Here is a 19858-nt window from a genome sequence, read left to right as displayed (position 1 = left end):
TAATAATAATAATAATAATAATAATAATAATAATAATAATAATAATAATAATAATAATAATAATAATAATAATAATAATAATAATAATAATGTCCGCCTCTGTGGTGTAGTTGTTAGCGTGATTAGCTGCCACCCCCAGAGGCTCAGGTTCGATTCCCGGCTCGGCCACGAAATTTGAAAAGTGGTACGAGGGCTGGAACCGGGTCCACTCAGCCTCGGGAGGTTAACTGAGTAGAGGTGGGTTCGATTCCCACCTCAGCCATCCTGGAAGTGGTTTTTCATGGTTTCCCACTTCTCCTCCAGGCAAATGCCGGGATGGTACCTAACTTAAGGCCACGGCTGCTTCCTTTCCTCTTCATTGTCTATCCCTTCCAATCTTCCCATCCCCCACCAAGGCCCCTGTTCAGCATAGCAGGTGAGGCCGCCTGGGCGAGGTACTGGTCATTATCCCCAATTGTATCCCCCGACCTAATGTCTCACGCTCCAGGACACTACCCTTGAGGCGGTAGAGGTGGGATCCCTCACTGAGTCCGAGGGAAAAATCGACCCTGGAGGGTAAGAAGATTAAGAAATAATAATAATAATAATAATAATAATAATAATAATAATAATAATAATAATAATAATAATAATAATAATACAATAATAAGTACTTTTGCCTTAAAGCGAGAAAGCAGTATTAGACTATATGATCGTTTGCCCTTAGCTCCTTGATGCCAATATTTTGTTGCTTTCTTGTAAAATAAGAAATGTGACTTAACGATATGACATATATAATTATATAATTGTTCTCAGGTACAGAAGCAAAATATAATCCATAAAAGGAAACACCATAAAGGGTCTACATATGCTGAGTAACAACGTATGTACACGAAGATAACTTAAATGGCACTAGAAATAATAAGTAATAAAATAATGGCACTATAATTATTCACAAAATGAGCACATTCTTGTTTTATTATGTCAACTACATCTTTTCAATTCCACTGAGTCCTCCGCCATCACTTCTGTCGTCCTCACCGGATGATGTGTCGTCGGCTCCCATCTGGATCGCAAAGGACTCCATGTCTTCAAAATGTTCCCCATTGCTCATGTTCCAGTCTTCGGCGGATATTGACGCGAATTTCTGTCTAGTGAGTTTCTCTACGTCGTCAATAGTGAAGGTGACGTTGTGAGAAGCTACCCAGTTCTTCACTTTTGCCCACATTATTTCAGTACTGTTTAATTCAGGGTGATATGGAAGCAGTCGAATTACCGAGTGTCCGTACTGTTCATCTAGGACGTAGGTTTTGTGTGCCGGCTTGTGCAATTTGATAAGCTCATAAAGCTTGTGTTGGTATATCGTCTCACGGTGTGGAATGTTCCTATTCACTAGCCGGGAGATCATCGTCACTTTACGTGAGCTAGAGGTTAGAGCACGATCTACTTCCTTGTTGTGATATGACGAGTAGTCAATTACGAGAACACTGCGAGGTGGAAGTTATCTTTCATATCTTTCATTCTTTTTTTTAAAAAAAAGTCACTATTCATGTCATCGTGGTAGTCGCCACTCTTGCTGCCAGACTTCCAGATTAGCAGACAGTTCTCGATGAAACCCATTTCACCACCAGCATGTACAACTATCCTCCGCCCGACACTGGGCATTTTTAGTACACAAACCTTTTGTATTTAACGTCATGTTTTTCCATTAGGATGCGCTTGTTAGTGTTTTTCTGATGATATCCTAATGATCGAAGAATTCGCTTGACACTAGTATTGGATCCTTTGAACTTTTTCGCTCTTAATCCGTACCAAAGAACTTTCTGACACTCCAACAGCTGCTGCTACTCTTTCGTGCACTTTTTTTACAATCTATCACGAACTTTTCTTCTATTGTCTCCCTTTCCATAAAGTCTATAACGTTCAAGATTGCTGCACGAGTCTGACTCTTTAGCACCTTACGATGCAGGCTACTTTTAACGCCTTCCATACTGTTACAGATAGGCCTAACGTACACTACCATTAACCACAGTTACTACTCAACGGGAAATTAGAAAGCAGAGCGCGGCAGCTGAGTGTAAACTTATGCACTGAACTGTCCTTGTAGCAGGAGCTCTGTTTAGGAGGGGATACGCTACGCGAGATAGTCCAAAGTGCGCATGCGCTCCCAGATGTCTTCCTAGCTGGCCCGATCTCTACCTGCTGTCCCCCACAATGCCTGCGTGCTTGGCGCTCATTTTGAATGCATACAGCAGGGTGTTAGCAAGTTCCTCTCAAGAAATACATGAACGCGAATGCTCGCAGGGCATTCCCGTTTCAATAAATATATATATGAGTTTAGTTAATGTAAGAACACGTAATTAATAGTATATAATTTATTACCACCTGTATATATCTATATATATAAAATAAGAGTTTTGTCTGTACACTGCTCAGAATTTAAAAAGGATGGTATTTCTGTATCGGTCGTATCCATAATAACAAGGAAATAATGCACTTTTAAATTTTCCATAATTTCTGTCTGTCTCTCGGTATGTATGTATGTATGTATGTATGTATGTACATGAGAAAACAGCTGAAGAGAATTTAATTAAAATTGGTATATAAAGTCCGGCAGTAAGTCGCTACAATCTAGGCCATAAATAATCTTATTCATGCCAAGAAAAATGGTAGTTTAGGGGAAGGCCTAAAATGAAATTCTCACATATTTATGTTATTAGTGGTGCTATCTTAATTACGGTACAGCCACAGCATTTGCCTGGTGTGAAAATGGGAGACCACAGAAAACCATCTTCAGGGCTGTCAACAGTGGGGTTCGAACCCACTACCTCCCGGATGCAAGCTCACAGCTGCCTGTCCCTAAACGCGCGGCCAACTCGCCTGGTCGTGCCGAGTATAACAGCCTGCCTGAATATGGCGGGAAGTAGATGACGACTTGGACAACTTTCTTCTTTATCATGCCATTCCCTGGGTTCATAAATTTTCTGATATTACTGGTATGTAACACACTGGTTCATCATAGAATTCGAGCTATTCAGTCCCTAATCTGAGACACTGATTGGAGCAGTGTGTATATTTAATGGAATAATGGCAGAGGAGTGTTCACGGCTGTCTGCGGCCTGGTCATTCCAGCACTGGAACTTTGGACTGTTAGACTGACACCGTAGTCGTGTTCATTAAAGTGAGAAAATGTGCGTTTTTTCATTTGATCGAGTATTTGGTATGATCACATTTCTTTTAATTACTAAATTCCTACAGAAGTTTTTGTAATGGCCTAAGTTGACTTCAGTTGGGAAAACCACGAAGATAGTCTTTCTAAGAATCCTGTAACGAAGCACGGGTACATCAGCTAGTGATGTATAATCCCCAGTAACGTTGCGCAACACACTGTAACATCCAGAATAACGTATCTTTGACACTAGATTGTTGCAGAATGTTCTTTGCATTATAACTATACTATTAGGCACTCTAGAATTTACAAGATTATATGTATATATAAGAGACAGTCTTGATGGTAGAGTTAAGTTATTGTTTAACAGGAGTTGTTTTGATGAGACGTGTGTAGAAGTCGTGTTTGAAGTATGTGAATTGGTTTTGTAGAGTTGGTAGTTGATATACAGTGGCTGCAGTCTCCTTGCGCTTCGTGACGGGCAGTTGTTAAAAAGGGTGGTTTGTTGATGTGAAGTTAAGTTGTAAATAAATTAATGTACGTAACTGACAGCAGTTTGTGTATGTCTTTGTGAATACAGCAGCATATTGAGTTGTATTAAATATGTAAAGAAATATTTTGAGTTGCTCTACTTGTAGAACCAAACCACCAATGATTATCTCTCTTACTTCTCAAGATATTAATTTTAATTTGATTATACATTCATACCGGGGCCTGCCTGGTGGCCATGATCGTTAAGACGCTGAAGTCTAAAGGGTCTGACACCGAGGTTAGCCGGTTCAAGTCCCATTGGTCGAAAAAATTTTCACCATCAGAATGTTGGCCGGCAGGGTAGGGGAGGTAGTGGTATACAATTTGTAATCACTAGATTGCGTGCCAAAAGCCTGGATTAAATTCCAAACCTCTCCGCAGTGCTCATATGGAGTGAAGGCATATGACGCTGTTGACGGAGATTCGTCCGTCGGATGGGGATGTTATGCCTTGACCAGACCCCTTGGTGCTATTCGACAGGAGTAGGCTATGTGCCGGCACTGGGTTTCACCCTCTCCCTACTATCATATATCACAGAGCTGGCCCCAACGAGGCTCGCGAGCCACATGCGGCTCTTCAGTCAGTCTCGCGCGGCTCTTGACACCAAGCTTACAGCAAAATTAATTGTTATAATTAATGGAAACTAACAACATATCGCAGCCAGCGGTAGTCAGTATGAGATATGCGGCTTAACGTTATTAGCACTGTAGGTCAGTGGTGAGAGATGGGAGGTGAAGATAGTTCCAGCGCCTTCCATTAGATAGTGCCTAGTGCTTTGAGCGTGAGAGTGTATCAGTGCCGTGAGGTGAAGCCAGTCGAGTTCATATGTAGGCAGTAGTGAATACTGATGCTTTTCTGTGTGTAGTTTGAGTACAGTTGTGGCCTGGTGTTCGAACAGTTACAAAGCTGTGTAAGAAGCGTAAATATGAAGAGGAGAATCGAGCTTGTAATACGGACTGGGAGAAAGAATTCTTTTGTTTTAGAAATAAACGGTAAACCAATGTGACTTTTGTGTCAAATAACTTTGTCATAGTTCAAGACAAATAATCTAAAACACCATCATGACACTAACCACAGCAGTTTCAATAAAGATTTTCCTGTTAGCTCTCAGTTAATGAAAACCAAACAGAAATCACTAAAGGAAAAACTTCATGCTCAGAGTAGGGTTACATCAATTTTTACCAAGGAAGCAGGTTTAACAACCTAAGCTTGCTTGATCTTGGCTTTTAATGCTGCAAAAGCAAAAAATCCTTACACAGAGGGGAAGTTTATTAAGAGGAACATGGTACAAGTTGTTTCTGTTTTTTTTTTCAATTTGTTTTACGTTGCACCGACATAGATACGTCTTACGGCGACGATGGGATAGGAAAGGCTTAGGAAGGGGAAGGAAGCGGGCGTGGCCTTAATTAAGGTACAGCCCCAGCATTTGCCTGGTGCGAAAATGGGAAACCACGGAAAAGCATCTTCAGGGCTGCCTACAGTGGGGTTCGAACCCACTATCTCCCGATTACTGGATACTGGCCGCACTTAAGCGACTGCAGGTATCGAGCTCGGTATATTTCTGTTTTAGAACCCGAAAATAAGAAAGTGCAGAAACTGATCCAAGAAATGCCCACAATAGAGAGGCGAGTTTCTGTTATTGTAACCGGCATTTCAGCGGCTACAGCAAACACAGTAAAGGGAGGAAAGTAAGTGCAATTACACAGTACCTACGACACTACACATACAATAAAACAACTGATGAACTATGCGGAACTCCGCCGATAATAAGACTGGTAAAAAACTTGATGATAATAAACCGGGAGTGTGGAAAGGAGCTGGGAACCTACCAAGAGCATGGAGATGACTTCGGTTGCAGTTTTTGGAAAAATCAACTGTGATCCTTGATTTTCAAAAATGTTATTTACAAATGGACTTTACAAATGAATTCCGAACAAATTCAGCCATGCAGAAAGTACCGATACACAGTTTGTCAAATACAAATTATATGTTCTTTGAGACACACAAATTAGATGTTCCTTGACAACAGCTTCCTATAAGTTCAAAGAGTCAAGCAAATACCATACATCTAATTACAAACCAAGTTGTACAATACAATTTGGAAGGTAAGAAGAAACGTAATATGCTATTACAATTTAGAGTGAAGTTAAATGTACCTTTAAAAATATCTGAACAACATAATTGAAACAGGGTAAAATCAGAAATATCTAAACTTGGCGTGGAGGCCAGTTCAACTTGGTCCGACACCAAAAACACTTCTGATGCTGGGCAGTGGAAAAACTAGCGTGCATCAAGTGACACGGAAGTACTACAGGCAAAACCCCAAGGGAAATACATAAAACTACAAATTGCATGTTTAGCGAAACAAGGAAAGGGGAATGCCTCAAAAACAAACAGGCAAGCCCAGCAGAAAAGCTAAGGCATCTGAAATATTTGAGTGGCGAGTCTGGGTGGGGTTAGGGCAAACTCCTAAATGAAAAAGCAAGCGAACATTAAATGTAATTTAAGGTGGAACAGAAATCAAGAGTGCTTACCCCAAGGTGGCCCATCCCGGTAGCGAGGCGTCGCTGATAATGGCAAAACTTCAGACAGTGAAGAGATGGACGACAGACCACGAAATGCTGCCTTGCTCTCTTTAAAAAGGGAACCCTGGCCTTGGAGTAGCCAATCAGAACGCAGGAGCCTGCCTATCACCACCCAGATTCACCAATCACAACTCTTACTTCAGTCGCGATGTTTAAATAACTTTCTCGAATACACATGATCGCGAATCTTCCATTTCCAGAACAGTCAGAACATACTTTCTAGAATACATAACTAACAAAGGCCAACACACCCTGTTCAAAAATTCATGTCACAACTTTCTGGACAGTTCCCGTAAATATAGAAATGAAATCTACGAGTTACAACGACATGTGTTAGAAAAATATGTTTTTTACACTGTACAGGTTAGGTAGCTGAATGGAATACAAATAAAATATTTTATCACCACACTTCAGATCATACAGTAAGTACTACTTAACAAGGTTTACAAATGAAATCTTCTATAAACACTTTCCACTTCCAATATATTCTACACCTGTGTCATCTTCATCCCCCCAAAAGTTGAGTCATGCTCGACACTTAACATAATTTTACTGGGGAGAAAGGCGATCAATTTTGAAAAAGTTCTCACTATAGTATAGAATAGTAAAGATACATGACACTAACAACCAAGATTTTCTTTAAGTTGACTTTCCAACAATAAACAAAAACAAACTGTCACTACACCAAAGGTCCTTTCAGTAGCCTGGAGTTTACAGTTTACCTATAATATTCAAAAATAATAAAGGTGTTCATTGATCCACCTATTCAATAAATACCACATAAATGTCCACTTGGATAGTCACACTAAACTTCAAAATGCCTTTTGAACCTTTCGCAATTGTTTTGACTATTTCTACTTTGTCCACCAAAGGATGTACACTCATTCCTTCTGCCCATTGTTAGTAATCCAGAACCTTCTCGCTTTCTTGTAAGACAGCGTTCAAAGCCTCTTTCTTAGCCAAGTTATGGACTAAGTATCTTGCATCACTTTTTCACACCAGTTACAGCACAACTACGCCACAGTTTCTTGCTGATGATGTGGCTGCCGACATGGTCGTTTGCCGCCAGCCTCCATTCAATTTCAGTTCAAACCAGGTAGCTAGGCAAGTTGCAGTCCAGTGGTATCTTGCATCAAATAAGCAGATGGGTGAGACACCGTCCAGTCAGACTGCCTCCAGTAGGACGTTCGTCACAGGATTGTGGTGCCAGATGGTAGCGCCCAAGGCACACAGTGTGCCCCCCAACTTGGCGCTTTAGGTTGCCGTCAGAAGAAGCTGATCACTGCAGCCACTGTAACATAAACAAACTGCAGCAGACAGGGGAATACTTGAGGCAAAATTATACTGCTGGGCTCAAAGATCTTGCATAGAGTCACCCAATGAGTGGCTTAATGAGTATGCAGTAGGGGCCCTCCCTCGCACACCAGGGATATTAGGGCACCTAGCCCCGGGGTAAGCACTATCTATAATTCATTCATTTGACAAGTTTACAGTCGGGGTGAAAGGAAACTACAGGAGTTTACCCTAAGCCTGAAAGTAAGGTGAATAAATTCCAAGCAGTGACGTAAACTAAAACCTACCTAACTTATAATACTAAATCCATTACACTAGATACCCAAGATACCTACACAATTACTTACAACTACCTTACCACCAAACTAATTACCTTACAACTAAAACCTTATAAATACCTTACAATAAACTTATCATTACCTTGTAACTAAAATGTTACAAATAGCTTACAACTAAATCTACACGGTCACCAACAATGGTATTTACCACTCCCTACATGACTTAAGGTACCTTCGCCTGGAAGATGTGGACTCTGCTGATCCTTTTCCTTTAGGGATCCCTCACCAATAATGTCACCGGGGTAAGGAACTTTAAGATGGTGCAGGGACCTCGAAATCTGGGGGCCAACTTACTGATAACATGGTCCGCAGCACTACTGACGGGGTGCGTTTTAATAAACACCTGGTCACCTACAGACAGATCGTGCGGTCTTCGCCCGTGGTTGTAATTATGCTGGACCTTAGCGTAATAAAAATTCAAGTTCTTTCGTGCACGGTGCCAATTAGCTCGAATCTTTTCTGGGCTGGCATCGTCGGGCAGAAGATCATTAATTGACCACAGATTAGATAGAGGAGAATTTGGAGTAAAATCCAACATTAACGAAGCAGGGGTTTGCTTGTGGCTTTCATGGACAGCAGTGTTAAATGCAAACGACAACCAATTTAGTGATAAATCCCACTTGGAGTGGTCAGTGGAGTGATAAGCGATGAGGGCAGATCACAGGTTACGGTTCACTCTCTCAGCATAATTTGGCTTTGGGTAATACGGGGTAGTGGTTACATGAGCAATGGATAGATCAAAACAGAAATTTCGGAACTGGACAGAAGTAAAGGCTCTTGCGTTATCACTTACCAAAAATTGACAGGGTCCAAATGAGGCAAGTATCTGTTTCAAGCACGAGATGGTGGTGTCAGTGTTAGCCATATGAGTGGGGAACAGCCATGTAAAACGCAAAAAGGCGTCAACACACACAAGTATGAAACGATGACCATTCCGAGATCTCGGGAAAGGACCGATGTAGTCTATGAACAGTCTCTCCATTCGGCCAGAAGCTTGCTTGGAAGACAAGAGACCTAGATGAGTATTCGGGGCGGGTTTACTGATGTTACAAGTTTTACAGGACTTGGCAAGGGTACGGATCTCACTATCCATGGATTTCCAAATGAAGTGCTTACTAATTTTCTCTCTCGTTTTGAAAACGCCCAGATGACCGCCCACTGGGGATTCATGAAAATATTTGAAGAGAGCCGGGACCAGGTTAGTTGGGATTACAATTTTGGGGTCTCTGCAACCGCGAGCAGGACAACACAATACACCATTCTTAAGGATGTAAGGATTAACATGCTCACCGGATTTAATCCTGTTGATAACAGATTTTAACTCAGCATCGTCCTCTTGATGTTTGGTTATATCCTTGAAAAGGAAGGGAGAGTCAGTGTAGTTCTCACTGACTACATTCACAAAGGCTGATACTTGTTCAGGAGAGGGGTCTCTGATTGAGGGTCAGAGCTACCTGGATAGAACATCCTACTGAGGCCATCAGCCACAACGTTTTCCGTACCACGAATGTGGCGGCTTCAAATTGGAAGGCTCAGATGCGCACTGCCCAACGTGCTAGACGACCGGTCTTTCGTGGCTTGGCCAGTACCCAACTCAATTGCTCCCGTTTTTGACATGCTCTATTGGTGAAAAATATCTAATTCCCTCCATGGGAATTTAGAATTTTCCATTCGGAATTGCTAGGCGGGCAATAATTCCATTGTGGAGATTTATCTCCCGTATGCAGTTATCAGACTGTGCCTGTTATGAGGGCTTCTGATGAGGTCACCTGCATACACCCCAGCGTCAGTAGGTAGGGTCTGACACATCCCACTCTGATGAGTCTAGTGTCAGACCTAAGACAAAACGCTAGTTAACAGAGCAAACGCCTGAAAAGCCTTACTTCTGATATGTTTTTGACGTTTTTGACATGCTCTATTGGTGAAAAATATCTAATTCCCTCCATGGGAATTTAGAATTTTCCATTCAGAATTGCTAGGCGGGCAATAATTCCATTGTGGAGATTTATATCCCGTATGCAGTTATCAGACTGTGCCTCTTATAAGGGCTTCCGATAAGTTCACCTGCATACACCCCAGCGTCAGTGGGTAGGGTCTGACACATCCCACTCTGATGAGTCTAGTGTCAGACCTAAGATGAAACGCTGGTTAATAGAGCGAACGCCTGAAAAGCCTTACTTCTGATATGTTTTTGATGTTTTTGACATATTCTATTGGTGAAAAATATCTAATTCCCTCCATGGGAATTTGGAATATTCCATTCGGAATTGCTAGGCGGACAATAATTCCATTGTGGAGATATATCTCCCATATGCAGTTATTAGACTGTGCCTCTTATAAGGGCTTCTGATAAGTTCACCTGCATACACCCCAGAGTCAGTGGGTAGTCTGACACATCCCACTCTGATGAGTCTAGTGTCAGACCTAAGATGAAATGCTGGTCAATAGAGCAAACACCTGAAATGCCTTACTTCTGATATGTTTTTGACGTTTTTGACATGCTCTATTGGTGAAAAATATCTAATTCCCTCCATGGGAATTTAGAATTTTCCATACCCTGGCTTGACGAAAATAATAATACTTCTAGGCTACAAAATACAATAATTCATGCTTTAAACAGGATACTTCAATAAACCATATCTACTTACATCATAGACCAATGATTTTTAGATGAACATAACAATCAAGTAGAAATCCATGTTAAACAGCAGCAGGTATGGAGCATACATGACAGGACTTCCTTGATAAATTAAGCAGATATGCGATAATTGAAAAAGGCTTACACAATAAAACTTGTTTAACATAACACAGGCAAGAAATAATATAATACACACTGCAAATCACATGCTAGTTCGACTTTAAAGTCATAGTTGTGACCTTTTTAGCTTCCTGCAAAAGGTCTTGAGAAAATATTTTTTTCATAACAGGAACCAGAACTCCTGGTCTTCAAAATAGAAATAGACTCCCGAGATTCCTTGGACATGCATGATCTGAACTCTGTTCTATTTTTCTTTACAAGGCTGAAAACACGTTCACATTCTGCATTGCTATGGGGTATGGTGAGAATAAAGAGCATTACTCTAGAAATACGGTTATACTTAAGAAGTCCATCGGCTCCACGAATTCTTGATATTTGTGCCCAAATGGAATTACTTGCAGCATCTTGATTTGCAGCCGAAGTATCATCTACCTGAAGAGCTGTGAACTGCCTCTGTAGCTCATTCATCACCTCATCTGTAGTTTCATTCTCCTCCTTGCATAACATGATAAGAAACTTTTCCAAGAAGAAACAAATGGAAGAAAACTGTGCATCTGTGGAAACTTGTTGTTGATGTAGTCACAGGCAGTATAAAAGTAGTTTCTCACTGATAAAAAAGAAAAGGGATTTATCTGTAGCCTATCCTGGAGATCGTTCACTATGTTCAAAGTCTGAATGTCAATAACTAATCCATCATCACTTCAATTGTTTCTTCCACCATGTTCAATATTAATATCACTCCCAAATACCGTGCAAAAGGCAAATTTTTCTCCCTTTCTTGATTTTAGTATGCACGGAAAATTAATAGAATATGATTCTTCAAATGTCTGGAAGTACTGTTTCCTACTGGATTCATTCATGATAATCTACAATAGGAATGTAGTGTATGAAAATGTCCGAGAACAAATGTCTTGATATGTACTGAAAATCGACATGAACCTGGATCACTGAACGTAACATAAAATTACAACATAAACACTCAACACAGTCAAACACTTCATTAAAACATGTCAAAGCACATAGAGTCTTAAACCATTAAATGAACACAACGCCAACCTCGTGAACAAAGAATATACACATGGTAAAAAGCATACACACACATGGAACAAATGTAATTCATTTTCTTGAAAAGTAAATGGGCTTTGCTAACAGCGGTATACCCAGTCACTGGAACAAATGCAATTAGTCCAACGAATACAGGAAACTGTGAAGCATGAAGTTATAACACAAAAACTCGAACACTTCATTAAAATATGTCATAAGGCCAAAACTTTCGAGGAAAGCCATTTTGTGAACAAAGTACATCAAAGAATATAGGTTAAATCACAACAAGCGAATGGAGCAGAACAAAGAATTTTCGGACCAAAGCCTGTCGACACCTAAGATTCATGCGGAAGACCTGTTATCCCGGCTTTAAATTCAATTCCAATAACGACACAAACATCACATGGTTAAAAATACCAATAATGTCAAAGAATGGGTTATTGACTATCGTAGACTTGCCTTCAACCAAGAGTGCTTCGACCCACGCAAACAATCGATTGTACGGAAGTGGAGCGATTATAGAATGTTAACATTTCAAATTTCTGTCCACAAAGTCGTAAAATAACACCGTCCATTCGTAAAACTGTAAAATGCTGCAATTTCCGTAAATTTTACAAATAAACTGTAAAAGTTGGCAGGTATGAAAATACATAATACATCATGCTCGAAAATTTCATGTGATTTGACCTTTTTTTTAAATATATTTAATGCAGCCAAATAGCCATAACAGAGAATATAGGTTACATTGATGGGTTACATATTTGCATAATCACGTATAGACATTGTTCTTCTTGTACAGAATTCAATGTGGTACTGTTCACACGTTTTTCCACATAGTTTGCACTCACAGTCTATACTTGGGTCATGGAAGTGTTTTGATTTGCAGAGTAGGTGATGAAAACCGTGAACTGCTAATCTTGTAATGACATGTCTTAATTCAAAATTAGCTTTTGTCCACGAGCGATCTATCATTGCCCCTGTGCCATAGAAGTCTGGTTGTACTTCTTCTCTCTTCTCAGTCAGATTTGCTAGCAGTTTCTTTGATGCACCGGTGTTCGGTAGTGGCATACTTGTCCTGAGATCTTCTATGAGAAATGATTCCCTTGCGAGGAGATATACAAGTCTAGATCGTGTTGTTTTTGATACACCTATCACCTTCTTTATATAGTTCGCTTTCACCTTTTCCAAGGTTGATAAGTTCCTCGTTGTTAAATGTGTCCAGATAATTTCAATGCCATAAGTCATTATTGGAAGAATTTTTACTCTGAATAGCAACATTGCTGTCTCCAGACTAAGTGATCTAATGTCTTTTATTTCATGCATTGCCATCATTGCTTGACTTGCCTTTTCTGTGACATGTTTTGTGAAACAATATGCGCTCGATTGCAGGGTGATGCCTAAATATTTGAAGTCTGATACTATCTTTAATTTTTTATCCCGAATGAAGGTCTCTGCTGAGGCGGGTACTCTCCCTCCTTTCCTGAACACCATGGTGTCTGTTTTTGAGATGTTTATGAACAGCTTGTTTTCGGAGCACCAGTTTTGGACGTCATTTACAGTTTCCTGTAATTTTGTTATGTCTCTTGAGCCAATTACAATATCATCGGCATACGCGCAAGAAAATACTCCCTCCTTTTGGGTAATTCTTAGGATATCTGCGGTTGCAACTATAAACAGCAAAGGACTCAGTGGGTCACCCTGTAGGACCCCGTTTGATTGAGCTATTGGATCTGATAGAGTGAGGTTATCCGAAACTCGTACTTCGTTCCATTGTAGTATTGATGTGATGAGATAGGTCCATATGTTGTTCGTGCCTAGCATCTCCTTAAGCTTGTCTATCACTAGCTTCCTGTTTATCAGGTCAAAAGCTTTAGTAAAATCTATGAAGATGGTGTAATATTTTCCGTTGTCTTCTAAAGCATCCCAGATTTGGTTTAACAGGAGTTCAATAGCGTTTAGGGTAGATCGTCCCTTCCTAAAACCAAATTGGTTCTCTGGCAGATGCTCATTTATTTCCTCATTTATTTTTCCTGTTATAATTTTGGTGAATATTTTGAAGGGGCAGTTTTCCAGTGCTATGCCTCTGTACTTATTGGGATCTCTTGGGTCTCCTTTGCCTTTATATAGAACTTTTACAATTGACTTTCTCCACTGGTCGGGAATGGAAGCAGTTTCTATACATTTGTTATATAATTTTGTCCATATAGGGGCTAGCAGGTGTGCAGTGTCTTTTACATATTCATTATAGATCCCGTCCGGACCTGCGGCTTTCTTGTTTTTGGTGCTGTCTATAGCGGTTCTAGTTTCCTCTATGGTCAGGGGTACCCAGTCTAATTGTATATGTGGAGTAGTGGTATGTAGATCTTTTCTGGGGTGCGCTGGACCTTCGATGTTGAGAATCTTACTAAAGTGCGATTCCCAGATTTCCATGTCTATGTAGTGCGTCTGTTGTTGTTTCTTTGGGTGTAGGGCTATGAACGGATTTTTCTTGGCTTCCTCTGCTAGCTTCTTGCTCTCCGATTCTAAGTAGGCGCGTTTCTTTTCTTTCAGTGTTCTTTTGTAGAGTTTCCTCTTCTCATTGTATATGTATATTAGACTTTGATTATTCAAGTTCTGCCTTAATTGTTGCAATTTGTCTAGGGTCTCCCTCCTCAGCCTATAGCACTCACTATCAAACCATATCTTTGTTCTTCTTGTGGCCCGCGGAATGGCGGCCTTCTGTAGGATTTCTTCTATTATTCCTGTTGCATCATCCAATTTTGAATTATCTATTAATGTATCTAGATGTGTAGTTGAATCTAGCATTTCTTTAACTTTCTCAACATCTATTTTCCTTGAAAGGGGGTGAATTGTCTTTTTCTGTAGTTTTTCCCACTCCCCTTGGATACGTATTTCAATTGGTAAGTGTTTCCTAATCACGGCTTGGTTTGTTGTCCATATTGTAGTCATGATGCCTGTTATTGGTCCTTTCGTAAGTGCAATATCTATTGTGCTCTTTCCATTATGTGAGATGTATGTAGGGATAGTGGGGTTGTTTAGCAGGATGAAGCCTTCTTCTTCCAGTTTCTCGAGGACTAGCTTTGCTTTGTAATTCGGAATGTCCAGTCTGCAGTTAAGGTCACCTGCTATAATTATTGGTTTATCTTGCTTGCTCTGAGTGATCATTTGGCCTAGCTCGTCCATTATGTCGATAGCTGTTATGTTCGGTTGGAAGTAAGCGGCTATAATTACGAGACCGCCTATTTCCAGTAGTAGGGTATGGTTCTGTTGCCTTGTTGATAATATTGGGGTTAGGTGTGGTTTTATGAGGATAGTTATCCCCCCAGAAGGTCTTCCTTTTTCTCCCTGTCTAGCTGTAAGATGAAAACCATAGAAGTCTGGGTGTTGCCAGTCGTCAGTGACGAATGTTTCCAATAAAATTGCTATATCGTACCCTAATAGAAAGTTTTCCGGGCTCATATTCATTGCACCTTTTAGCCCTTCTATATTCCACATCATGATTCTTAGACTTCTTGAAGCGTCTTTTAAGTTTTGGTTTCTTCCTTCAACTATTTTATTTTCCGAATTATTCGAAGGAGCGTCCATTGTCTCGCATGGGGCGAAAGGATCGAAATTGAAAACGTTTGATTGTAATCCCTTTCGGCCAGAATTCCTCTTCATATACCCTGTCCATTAGATCAAATGGAATCCCCACTTTGAAAGCTTTCGTGTCGTAATTGGTTATTATTTCTTCACACGTAACGTCGTCTTTGATTCCTCTGTTTTCGAGGTATTTCTTTATGACATTGGAGGTTGTGTGCGGGCTCCAACGCCCCATAAAGAGCCAAGCTTTCTTCTTTGCCGCTTGCAATTCTTCAACTCTTGGACCTGTGCTTATCATTGCGTATTGCTGTCTAGCTTGCTGTCTACTTGATTTGCTGGCAACTTGCTCCGGAAAATTGGCATATTCCAGGTCTGGAGTTTTTACCTGCACCAACTCATATTCCTTTCTCGGCGGTGTTTCTGCTCGTGCTTCGTTAGGACGGCGGATTTGCATATTTCTCCTTCGTGGAGGTGTTGGTCTACGCTTCCATGTCATCTGAGTATTATACTTGTCTATCCCGCTGTTGTCTGAGGTTTTGTGTACAAGACTATCTTCGTCCATTTTCTGCATTCTTCTTTTCCCACCATTCTTCCACGTGTTATCGCGATCGCCATTCTCTTTCTCTCCATTCGTGCTCATTTTGGCTGCTGTTACGAACGAGTTCATTATTATCTGTTCCGCTGGCGAGATGCCATTTATTTCTTTTGCACTATTCGCATTGTTGTGTCCGTTGTCCTCCTGGCCGTTGTTATTCATATCCTCCATCTGGTCCATCTGGTGGCGCACCACTTTGTCCTCTGGCATGGTTTGTTGCATTGTCTCCTTCTCCGCTTCGTTGTGCCTTGTGACTGCAGTTGTGACTCTTCCATGGTTGATTTGGGTGTTGGTTCCACTTCCTTCCCTTCCCTTTTTTGTTACTTCTGGTTCAGTTGGTTCTTTTTGGTATAGGCGGCGGGCCCCCATCGTGTTTTCCAGCTCAGCCCTGACGGCATTACTGATTCGCTTTTCTAGCTCGGTTTCCATTTGCTGGGTCAAGTATTCCCTCAAATTGTCGAGCCTCTTTTGGAGATCTTCGATTAGGTTTATGCAGCCGTGTTCTTTTACCTGGGCAGCACGCTTACAGGCGGTGCAGAACCACATGAGTTTCCGGTTTCTCCTTTTCAGAATGTCATACTCTCCTTGTGTTAGGGTTGAGCAGTCTTTGTGTACGTGTGAGTTGCAGCGGTCGCATTCCACCGTAATTTCGTCAGTAGTGATCGCTTTTGTACAGGTAAAACATTCTTCATCTGTTTGGTAGTTGTTGGTTGGCATGATGTATCTGCTGGATGTCAGATGTTAGCAGTATTTTACCTGTCAATTGCGAACGTTCGTCGGTTTGACTTCTTGAATTAGATTCCTATCACATAATTCACCGTTCGTATCCACGTGCCAACATGTTCTCTAACTAACTACATAAATTTGTCTTTTCAGTGTCTGAATGCGTATCCTCATTTAGCGCATCTGCCAAACGTTCATCCCCTGTGTGTGTGAAAGTCTCACCACAGTACATGCATGAATATATTTCCTCTCCTGTGTGAGTGATATGTGTAAATACCTTACTATACGTGATGCATAAGGTAATACTATTCCAATCACTATGCCTACCTCAAATCTACAATTCACCTTGAACAGGATTAATGAAAATCTTGTGAACACTGATTCATAATTCATTTAGCGCATCTGCCAAACGTTCATCCCCTATGTGTGTGAAAGACTCACCACAGTACATGCAGGAGTATATTTCCTCTCCTATGTGAGAGCAACAAGGCGCGGCTAAGACACTTAGCGTCTTAAACAGTTCATTTCAAGGTTATACTCAACAAAACTGTGTCCCACTCTCACGATAGGGCGTCCAGTTGCAAAGGATGCCACGATCGCTCTAAGACAGATTGTGGCCCACTCTTCCGTAGGAACAATCACTTGCAATATGAGCTAAATTATATTTTACCTGTCAATTGTGGACGTTCGTCGGTTTGTCTTCTTGAATTAGATTCCTATCACATAAATCACCGTCTTCGTATCCACGTATAAATATCTGCCAACGTGTTCTCTAACTAACTACATAAATTTGTCTTTTCGGTTTCTGAATGCGTATCCTCATTTAGCGCATCTGCCAGACGTTCATCCCCTACGTGTGTGAAAGTCTCACCACAGTACATACATGAGTATATTCCTCACCTGTGTGAGTGATATGTGTAAATACCTCACCTACTACACTACACGTGATGCATAAGGTAATGCTATTCCAATCACTATGCCTACCTCAAAACTACAATTCACCTTGAACAGGATTAATTAAAATCTTGTGAACACTGATTCATAATTCATTCGTAAATAATTACACCCGGTAATACGCACGATGAAGATATGTTTATTACAGAACATCTACTGTCACATTTACATAACTAATAACGGCATAACTTAATGTTCACTGATACTGAGAATTTATCTTCAGGCACTATCAGGCATTATCGGATAAATTAACATAGAGTGTCCAATAAAGTGTCTAAGTGTTGCGCTAATAAAATGTAGCTTTCTGTCGAACTGTGCGATGGGCTGAAGTCTTCGTCCAATTTCCTATTTCCATAGTTGAGTTCAAGCTCACTTGAATGCAGATACGTTGAGTAGTTTTTCACTATGAAGCATAACGAATCTCACCTCACCTTCACTTGGGTAAAAAGAAAATGTCTTGACAACACTACTCACGTCTGAAGCGCTGATTCTATCTGTAAATATGTAATTATAACCCATTTATCACAGCAACACTCTCGCAGTATCCTTACGCGGCCGCCATACCTATACCTTTTTTTAACAATAGGAACAGGGGTGTACTACTGACTGTTCAGGATGAGAGATTATCTTCAGGGTGCAGTATTAGATAAACTACTGGACAACTTTCTTCTAAGCAAGTCTTTCTCATGAAAATCAACTGTAACTTGCATCAAATCTCCTGCTATGAATATCTAACTATTTTAGAATAGGCATTCCTAGTTTAAAAATACTAGTAATGTGTACATTTATTGAAAAAAATGATACAAGAATCTTACAATACTTTGGAATTGTATCACAAGTCACATTGCTGGAAATTCAAGATAGAGTAGGATACCAGTAGACCTACAATTTCATGCATGACAGGGAAAAAGAATACCCTTCGATACCAGCTCAATGTCGGTTCTGTCCATGTAATGGATTGAATAACCTCTACATAACCTCTTCTACGATAACCTAGGGTTACTGAGTTTGATGGTATTATAATCAGCCTTCTTCTCACCACTTCTGACTTTCTGATATAGATTCAAGCGTCTTCGCCCACCACTAATCGATATGCCCTTCAAGATCATTAATACTGAAATACAAGTATAGCCTCAGTTCCACAACCCTGTATTATAATTCATTACCTTTTGGCTAATGTTATCAACCCTGTATACTGTATTAGTTGAGACCTATAGCAGTATATATAGTGAAAGTATAATCAATAAGAATTGCACCAAAATGTATACCGGTATTCAAGGTAAAATAAAATAGGTTATACATTTCAATATATAATTTGAGATTATAATTCTCAATGCAATATTGAACTGAAAAATACAATATAAACATCAAATATAATATTAACAATATACACAAAAAATTAATTCTTTACACATTTATTTATCTATTTATATAAAGCCTATACACCTCGTTATGCTGAAGAAAATGTATCTACTACTAAGTAGTGGTGGGGACGGAGCGAGTAGAACTGTGGAGTAGTTCAGTTCTTGACGTAACGTGATGTCACAGCGGAGCACCAATTTAACTCTAATACTCCGTATAGCGCTGTGGGTACTTCAGTAAACATTCCAGCCAGGCTACACTCGCAACACAACTGTGCTGTTGTTCCAACTTCAGACTGAGACGTTTGTTCTATTTGTATGTTTCCTTATACATATATCTTTGTTTAAAGTCGTTACGCTATATTTTCTATTGATATTTGTAATTAGAAAGAAGCAATAATGCCATGAAAGTCCTCCCAAGCATGGCAGTATTTTACTAGCAGTCCAGGTAGAAAATCCGCTACTTGTAAAATTTGCAATTAAATCTATTGTACAGGTGGAGGAATGTCAAATTAATGGAATCACATAAAACGGATGCATAAGTACATGGTACAGACACAGTTACACATTCCTACGTATAGAAGAGACAGTGCAGAAAAAAATAAGTTGGATTGGAGTTAGGCTACCTTTGTATGCGATGACAAGCAGTCACTGAGGGTTATAGAGGATAGAGGATTCAAGAAGTTTGCTGGAGACTTAAATCTATGTTACGACTTTCCATCCCGTCATATTCATATGACACTACGTAAAGAATCCAAAATTTGTTTCTGTTTTTACACATGCTATTTATTTTCGGGAGGTAGTTCCTCAAATGTATGAAGGGGTTATGACCAATGTAAAGGCAGAACGCAGCATAGCAAAACACGTTGCTCTCAATACCGAGTGCTGGACGTCCAAGTGTCAGGATGCTTACATTACAGTTACAGGACATTTTGTGTCAAATGGG

Source organism: Anabrus simplex, chromosome 6 (assembly GCF_040414725.1).
Source record: "Anabrus simplex isolate iqAnaSimp1 chromosome 6, ASM4041472v1, whole genome shotgun sequence".
Lineage (NCBI taxonomy): Eukaryota > Metazoa > Arthropoda > Insecta > Orthoptera > Tettigoniidae > Anabrus > Anabrus simplex.
This window is presented reverse-complemented; position numbering follows the sequence as displayed.